The sequence below is a fragment of the Sceloporus undulatus genome, chromosome 7 (assembly GCF_019175285.1).
Source record: "Sceloporus undulatus isolate JIND9_A2432 ecotype Alabama chromosome 7, SceUnd_v1.1, whole genome shotgun sequence".
Taxonomy (NCBI): domain Eukaryota; kingdom Metazoa; phylum Chordata; class Lepidosauria; order Squamata; family Phrynosomatidae; genus Sceloporus; species Sceloporus undulatus.
The window spans coordinates 19,969,341-19,979,223 of NC_056528.1; positions in this window are offsets into that span (position 1 = coordinate 19,969,341).

The window sequence follows — 9,883 nt, forward strand, 5'->3', positions numbered from 1 at the left end:
GTTAATTTATACCCCGCCTTCCTCCCAGTACAGGGACTCAAGGCGGCTACCCAGCTCCCTGAGTGCATTTGGTTTCTTTGTGCATGGCATCGTTCTCTTCTTAATTCTTTCTCTTTTGCAATGGTAAAGGATTTGTGTCCCTCCATAAATAATGCAGGTTAAATTATATCCTCTTTGGGCTTAAAGTTTAATATTCCTATTGCCTTTCAAAAAATAAATAATAATAATAAAGGGAAAAAAGAAATTGCATTGGAGGGCCTTGCATATGTACCACCGCACTCATAACCCTAATGGAATTACTATTCTGGAGCCAGCAAGATTAGACAGAGCAGCCCGTCTGTCAGGGAAAAAGGTAAAGGTTCACAGTTCAGCCAGTACCCAAATTATTTATCTCCCTAATAACTTTAACAGATTGAATATATTACTTGTCAGTGACCTCAATGTATAACAATAAAGACCTGTGGTTATGTCGGAAAATATATGATACTATAATACATCGGACTTCTCTTGCAGGCTAAAAATGTTTTCTTTATGCTAATGAAGACTATCCTGGAAGGACACTTCAAGGGCAGGGAGGCAGAAAGGGTAAAAACCAACCTGCTGGCTTGATCCATAAACCTCCATATCATGCATCGATGGCATGTTGGTCCCATCAACAGGAAAAGATTGGAATGGTTGATGCTCATCTCAGGACCTCCTGAATTCCATTTGGTATCCTAAAAAGGAGTAAACCCATTGTATCCTTTACACCAGTCTTGACGTGCCATTTAGAAGTCAATTCTATGGGGCCCATGGGACTACTTTAAAACCAGGGTTGGAAAACATGCTCACAGGTTAAACACAGTTGAATAGCCATTTGTTGGGAGTGCTTTGGCTGTGTATTCCTACATGGTAAAATGAAGTTAGACTGGATATCCTTTGGGGTCTCTTCCAACTTTATGATTCAACTGGATTTACCTATGTGTTGACACATCATCCAACTATTGACCCAATGAGTCTACATTAGTTGATCATAACTAAAGGGTTGGATAGCCCTTGTGGTCTCTTTCAATTCTGTGATTCTATAGTTGCTGGACTACAGCTCTCAGCATTCCGCTCCATGGTCAGTGTTGGCTAGGGCTGCTGGGAATTGCAGCAGCCCTAGGGTCCCCATCACGATCACTAACAACTGTAGGGTCCCCATTATGATTCCTAACAACTGTAGGGTCCCCATCATGATCCCTAACTGCAGTGGCCAGTGGTTCTCATGTCAGTGCGGTGGTGAATCTGTTCCATGTTTCCCTCCCACCTTTTTTGACTCGCTTTCTAATGACTCACACTTTCAATGCTTGCACGTTACAGACAAGTTCCATTAATTCAATGTGAGATCTGCTCTTTTGCCAGTTCTTCCTGCCTATGAGGCTTGCTTAGGATCGCTCACTTGCACACAGGTCCCAAGACTTGCCTATAGAAAGAGCAGGTCCCTCCTTGAATTAATGGTGCTTACCTGTATAATTTGCAAGTGTGGAAGCAGCGGAACAATGTCCGTTCTTCTTCCTATGGAGACTTGCTTTGGACTGCTTGCATTCATGCATGTATGTACACTGCTTCCAAGACGAGTTTCTTCAGATGGGTTTTGCCATTGCTATCCTCTGGGGCTGAGAGAGTATGACTTGCCCAAGGTCACTCAGTGGGTTTCCACAGCTGAGCTGGGATTCGAACCCTGGTCTCCCAGTGTCCTAGTCCAATGCTCACACCACTACATCCCGTTGGCTCTCAGGATCTTTAATGCTGCTGTTTATGGGCAGAATTATTCATTTTGTTGTATGCCTCATACCTTCAACCCATCCACCAAGGGGTTTTAAATAGGTTCCAGGTGGTCTTCCATCCCCTTATGATTCACGGCATATGACTTCATTCTTATCCGTTGCAATATTGTAAAGGGGTGGAGCGGGGGGACATACACTGTAAATAGTATTTAAAAATAAGTAAGCAATATTCCTGAGTGCCAAAGCTCCCAAAGACAGCCTCTGTCTTTGAATATTTTAATGCTGCTTAATTCTCAGGTTTTCACATTATCAGGATAAAATATACTGTCCCTCCTCCCAGCAAAGAGATGTTGCTGAATAAACAGGTTCATGAGACACCCACTTGCCTGACCCCGAGTGCATCGCCATTAATAAAAGACTGGTGTGGCATGAACATTTTCTCTTTCGTGGAGTGATAGTACAAAACTTTTGTGTGTGTATGTATATATATATATATATATATATATATATATAGAGAGAGAGAGAGAGAGAGAGAGAGAGAGAGAGAGAGAGAGAGAGAGAGAGTATGGGTGGGTAGAATATTCCAAAACGTTTGAATCACAGATGCAAAAATATAGATGAAGAAAATCCTGGATGGATGAAAATATTTGTAGACTTTCATGCAGAGTTTATTCTGGGTGGGATTTGTTTTGGTGCAGAAAACGGCATCACTTGTTGTGCCTTCAAGTCATTTCTGACTTATCACAACCATAAGGCATGGGTTTTTCTTGGCAAGTTTCCTCAGAGGGGATTTGCCATTGCGCTGAGCCATGAAATGTACTGAGGCTGAGAGAGTGCAACTTACTCAAAGTCGCCCGGTGCATTTCGTGGCCCAAGGCAGATTTGAATCCTGATCTCCAGAGTCATAGCCCAACACTCAAACCACTGCACCACACTGGCTCCGCAATATTTCCTGCTTAGAAAATATTATTATTGTCCTTGGAAAAGAACCTCTCTGTGCAGAAAAATGCCATTTACTGAGCACCCCGAAAAAACTCCCACATTCCTTTATGCAGAGCAAGTTTTGAAATGGAAACGGCTGACATTTCTCCTCCGTTGGGAGAAAAAATGATTCAATTATTTCTTTTTGCCTCCCCCACTCCTCTCACATCTGTTCACTTTAAACAGGACCAGGTACATGCAATGTGCATGTCCCTTAATCGCATCCCACTAAGGTCACAGTTGCCATTGTCACACACGAGATGAAGGGAAGACAGTAGCAATCCAGTGTTCAAAAAAAGTACTGTACTGTCTTAAAGAAAGGTCATCCTGACCTCCCCAGGAATAAGTGTACCTTTTGTAGTGTCAAGTGGTGAGGGAGAATGTGCCTACACAGTTTCATACCATTGTAAGCATCACAGAATCATAATGTCATAGAATCGTAGAGTTGGAAGGGACCACAAGGGTCATGTAGTCCGACCCTTTGCCATGCAAAGGAATGTGGAATGAGATTAGATTGTGTATTCCTGCATGTTAGAATCGAGTTGGATGGGATGACCCTTGTGGGACAACCACACTATTGATGAACCTTTGGCTGACATGGCTCCATCCTATGGAATCCTGGGATTTGTAGTTTGTTGTGGCCCCAGAGCTCTCTGACAGAGAAGGCTAAATAGCTCACCTAACTACAAATACCAGAAATCCATAGCACTGACCAATGGCAGTTAAAGTGGCGTCAAACTGCATTCATTCTCCAGTGTAGAGGCATCCCTAGCTTGAACTCTAAAACATGGAACAGCAGCCTTCCCCATCCATTGAAGCTGCTTCATGCTCTCCATCAAGTTCTGTAAGGTTTTCTGCATGCTTTTAATCACGGATCCAAATGGTCTTGTGTCTCTAATTGGTTTTATGGGCACTTACCTTGTGCTAGCAGCCCACAATCAAATATATCTCCAAGTATTGATCAGCTTTGGGCTGATAGAAGTTCAAGCACAAGAGGTCTTGGACTTTGACCCTCAAATAGCTTATGAATCTCAATCCAATAGACTGATCTTCACACACCGAGGCTGTCCTAGGCTGGGAGGATGAAGCCAGGGGGGGATCAATGAAGTGCGTTAATGATTCACAATTTATAGAGCTGCTGCCATTTTAATATTTGAATAAATGCGATATGTTCAGGGAATGGGAACAGAGGTGGTGGCAGAGGAAATATCTCTTTAGAGGCCCCTTTTCTGTCGGGAAATTATGTGCAGGGGGATTTTATTATCGGTAATTTATTGGACTTGTTCCGACGTATAATTTAAAACGCTGTATGGAAAATATATTAACCGGAGTGCTCAATGCGATGCTTGAGGAGACGGATGAGGTTTCAGATATGCGGGGACTTAGTGTTGCTGACACATTTGGGGTCAGGAAGAAGTTACAACCATCACGCAAACTTGCAGGACGGGTGCTCCTGGGTTTCTAGGTTTCCAAAATGTCTCCAGGATCAATTTGAAGTGTTGTCTGGGGAAGCACCATTCAGAGCCATTTGGGAAAACGCATGATCGTTCTAAATTTTCTCCAGCTGAGAGACTGATCATATCTTGGTCAGACCCAGAAGTACAGTGGCCCCTTGATATCTGCTGACGTTTGGTTCCAGATTCCTCATGGGTACCAAAATGTGTGGATGCTCAAGTCCCATTATATACAACAGCATAGTAAAATGCGACCAGAAGCCAGTGATGTATTCAAGTCTTTTCAGTCCAAGTCTCAAGTCAAGTCTCGACCTTCAAGTCTCAAGTCCTTGCAATAGGCTTTGAGGTCAAGTCTCAAGATTAGGAGCCAACTTTTTTAAAAATAGATTTTATTAAGTTTAAAAACACATATATAAACACATACAGTATATAAAAATTCATACATCTATCATCCAAATAATAAACATACATAAAATAAAACATATAACAATATACACATACATAACATAACATGACTTAACATATCCACCTCACATTCCACTCACATTCCTTCCCAACTGCCATTGGGGTTAGATTTTAATCCCAACTGCCATTAGATTTTAACCAAGTAGCCTTCTCAGACTATCTATCATTTAAATGTACAACCCTTCATATTACTTACAAAAAACTATTCCCTTCAATTTTATTCTTTAACCCCATGAATTACAAAGATTCGGGAGTCTTCCAATACACATTAGAAGCACCTGATGTGTATTGGAAGACTCCTGAATCTTTGTAATTCAGTAACAAGTTTTCATTGCTTTTCCGTAATCTAACTACAGATTGATAAAGTTACAAAACATAGACAGTGGTGTTAAAAGTCAGCTACAGCTTGATCCTGTCTTCCTTCCTTCCTTCCTTCCTTCCTTCCTTCCTTCCTTCCTTCCTCTCTCTTGCATGGCAGGGTTGGACTGGATGGCCTTTGGGGTCTCTTCCAACTCTATGATTCTATGATTCTATGTTTCTTTCTAGCTACAGTATTCTGATGCTGATGCTCACTCTGTCAGCAGGAACTCATAACTCTCCAGCTTGGTTTATATAATGTTCATCTCCCTTATAAGTGAGGGTTTCTATTGACAAAACACTATGAAAAATAGCCCTTTAAGTTGCCAAAGGAAAGTCCAGCTTATTGATTGCTGTAAACTAAAATGATTGTGTTGCTACTTCACGAAAAAGGCTGGGTTAAGCTGTTCCCTCCTTAGTAAAGGAACTATCTTGGGGAGTGAAAGAGTAGGATATGTCACAGTAAACCCTTATCACTTAACCGGCAATCCTGCTGGTGTCTTACGCTTACGTAAAATCCCCTACTGAAGCAGTTGGACATTTTTGTCCAGCGCAAAATGGACATATTCAATTCAAGTTTGCAAAAGCGGGTTTGCGCGCTGACATGCATTGATGGGCATGGATACATACTCCACACTTATTGTGCCCACATTTGGTGGTCCATTTGGTTCCACACGTAGTGTCTTGTTTCAGTTTGTGCAATACTGCCATTCAATGCAACGGTTATGTGGCACAAATCACTGCGTAATTTCTCCTATGGGGCTTTACATTATGTGAGCCTGATAGAAGATTTGGGCCTTTATAGAATCATAGGATCATAGAGCTGGAAGGGACCACCAAGGGCCATCCATTCGAATCCCATTCTGCCATGCAGAAAGACACAATCAAAGCACTCCCCTGTGACAGATGGCCATCCAGCTTCTGTTTGAAATCATTCAAAGAAGAAGACTCCACCAACTCGTCTTCCACTCTTGAATAGTTCTTCCTAATGTTAGGTGGAATCTCTTTTCTTGTCATTTTTCTGTAGTTCAAATCCAATGCCCTGGATCCTAGCACAGGTAAGTCTGAATGAGCCCACTATGTGTGGGATCAAGACCTACATACTCCCAGGACAAATGTGATCCCAGGAAAGGTAGCCATGCAACCGACCCAAACAACAGGCTATGCTTTGCTTAAAGAATTTGTTACCATAACATTTCCTGGGAGATAAATTCCCTCTAGCAAGATATTTGAGCCAAGGGTTGCAATAGGCTGGAGAGTTTTAACAGTGCCCTCTAAACCAGAAAAACATGGTATCTTTCATGTTGCCAAGTGAGAGACACAAAACCAGGACTTGGAGATGTTTTCAAGGTACCATTCCCAGACTCTTGAACCCTGGTCTCCAGAGGCTTGGGACGCTAGGCTGGTCCTCTGTTTCCTTTCTGCAGGGAGGACTTTGCTGTGATCTTGAAGGATTTTTTAAAAAGGATTGGGTGCTCTTTTTTCTTTATATTAGGACTGAGATCTTGTCATCAGAGGCTACAATAACTTTCCAATCGGGTTGTCAGATCTCAAGGCAGGACCCTGAGCCTCCCATTTCCATGGCACAAAACAAGGATGCAAATTCTCCAGTTTGGGGGGTTCCGCTCCAGCCAAGAGGAAAGGACTGTGCAAATCTCCAGCTCATCTAAACAGAGCAGTGGCTTGATATCATTTACAAGGATTAATTATTTGTTACTACACCTTTCAAAGACCCTCCAGGGAGAATCTATGAGTCTACTTAGTTAGCTTTCTTCTTTCCTCCCAGTCTTTATGGTGACAGGGCTCACCTTCTGCTCTGCATCCACCATCTGCCTTGAAGCAAATAGACTAAGGACTTTACCGCACGAGCCTAGAAAGTGGTATTTTAACAGGACAAAAAAGCCTTTGGCTAGAACTTACCACACGACGTCGTGTCCCTTGCTGCTGCCTTGCATTCAGTTCATTACTATAGTGCCTCTTTTCATTGATGGACAGAGATGGGTGACCCAAATTGTCAAAGGTTTGGAAACTAAGCCTTATGAGGAATGAATGAGGGAGCTGGAGGTGTATCTCTTGAAGAAGAGAGGAGGTGACATGATATATATGAATGTGCCTTCAAGTCGCCTGTCGGCTTATGGTGGCCCCATAGACTTCATAGGGTTTTCTTAGGCGACCAATACTCAGAGGTGGTTTTGCCAGTGCGTGATATCTATCTTTAAATATTTAAATCATAGCTATCTTTAAAGGTATTTTAAAAGTTATATTTAAACATCTGAATGGGATGACATGTAGAAGATGGATTGAAAGTGGAACTTGTTTTCTGCTTCTCCGGAGATTGAAAGTGGTAATATGAAGCAATGGATTTAAGTGACAGGAAAAGAGATGCTACCTATACGTTAGGAAGGACCTTTTAAATATAAGAGCCAGTGGGATGGACTGCCTTGGAGGATGGAGTCTCCATCTTTGGAGGTCTTTAAACAGAGGTTGGATGGGCATCTTTCAGGAGTGCATTAGTTGGGTATTCCTGCATGGCAGAATGGGGGTACTTTCCAGCTTTTAGATTCTAAGATTTTTGGACAAGATGAAATTTCTGAATACTGTGCAAAGGAACCCCATGTGGAGTGTATTACAATAATATTAGAGTTGGCTCTTGTGTATAATTTAGACCAGTGGTTCCCAAACTTTGGTCCTCCAGTTCTTTTGGACTTCAGCTCCCAGAAGCTCCAGCCAACTCAACCAACAGTCAGGAATTCTGGGAGCTGAAGTCCAAAACACCTGGATGACTAAAGTTTGGAAACCACTGGTTTAAACAGATGGTTTAGTTATCTCTTCTGATGTGTTGAAGTTGGTGGTCTCCCTTGCATGACTACGAGTGCCTGTAGCGACATGTTTTACCAAACCTATTCCGATCCCGTCTCAACAGCTATGGTTACAGTCAGCCCTTTTTTCATCAAGAATGGCTTAATTTATGGCCAGCCAAGAAATAACAAATCAAACGGCTTTTTGATTTACGCTCCCAGAATCTGATTGACCAACCAAGCAATCCAGCTTCGCCAGCACTTTAATAAAGTTTAAAACTATAAAATATGTATGCATGCAAGAGGCCCCCCGGCCCTCCTTCCCTGATCCAAATTTTATGTAAATAATATCCATTGCCTTTCGGATGGATAGAAGGATGGATGGATGGATGGAGAACAATATACAACCCCTTCATCTTTTAATTATGTAAAAAGACACAGTGGAGACCTTTCCAGCCATAGCTCTTGCATTTATGATGGAAATGATGGAATGCATTAACAAATGGCAGTAGCATTTCGAAAAGAGAGAGGCATCAATAAGGTCTATATTTTTGTGAGTGAAAAGGAGTCTCTGTTTGGTCGAGTTTGAGAGGAGAGCAGCTGAACATTGAGGGGAAGCCAGAGCATGAGAAAAGTGAGTTTACCATGGTGTAAGAAGATAGAAGATGCATCTAAACTGTAGAAATAGTGCAGTTTGACACCACTTTAAGTGCTGGAGCTCCATCTTATGGAATTGTGGGATTTGTAGTTACACCCGGTCTTTAGCTTTCTCTGCCAGAAGATGGAGGATGCATCTGCACTGTAGGAATAATGCAGTTTAATACGATGTTAAATGCTGTAGCCCCATCCTAAGGAATCCTGTGATTTGTTGTTTTACAAAGTCTTCTCTGTCAAAGAGTGCTAATGCTGCACAAAACTACAAATTCCAGTATTCTACAAGATGGAGCCATGCTAGTTAATGGTGTCAGATGGCCACTGTTTTGACAGTGTAAATACACCCTGAATGTCTGGAATCCTGTTATGAGTCCCGACTAGAGTAGACCTATTGAATCAGTTTGATTTCTTTATGTGTTGACTCACCATTCAGCCATTGATTTAATATGGCTATTTCTAGTTGTCTATGAAGAATAGGATTCCAGTCAATATTTTTAAACAGCTTGTGAACCACTCCTTTAGAAACCTGGGATACAGTCTTTCACAAGATAAATCAAGAGGGAGAAAAACATCCTGATCTTTCAAGAGTTTCCGCAAAGATTAAATAAAGAATTGCTTTGAGTTTTGGACCATGACTCTGGAGACCAGGGTTCGATTCCCAGCTCAGCCATGAAACTCACTGGGTGACCCTGGGCAAGTCACATTCTCTCAGAGGATGGCAATATGACATGCAGAAGACGGATTGAAGGTGGAACTTGTTTTCTGCTTCTCCAGAGATTGAAGGTGGTAACATGAAGCAATGGATTTAAATGACAGGAAAAGACATGCTACCTATATGTTAAGAAGGATCTAATATCTCCACTGAAGAAAAGGGCCAAGAAAACCCCACAATAGGGTCGCCATAAGTCAGAAATCATTTGAAGACACACAACGACAACAACAAAACCTGAGCCCAGGAAAAGAACCATGAGGAGGGCAGGTGATCCTTTCCTTTCCAGTAACAATGGCAAGCTGTCCCTTTCTGTTGCAGAATGATTCTACTGGATTCCTTTTCTTGCCAAGGGAATTTACAAGTCACCCCAGGAAAGGAAAAGTCAAATCCATTGGCTGCTGGGTGGCTTGTATGTTGGAGGCTGGGAGTCCACCTTGGGTTTCTGTAGGCCGTTTACAGGCATTTCCTCAAGTCGTTGCACCCCATGCCCCAAATATCTCCAACACTTTAGGTAGCACCTTTAAAATTCAGGCTAAAACTCGTAGTGGATTTATACTCCGATTGATATGGAAGGCACCAGTTGCTATGGTTAAATGCACAGGTGGATCTGAAATGTGGAGACGGCTGGTCTACCCAGCCCCCCAATCTTTCTTTGCATCCCAATATTATTAAAGGATGGCTAAGCTGTACCTTGCAACCTCCCCCAACAACGTT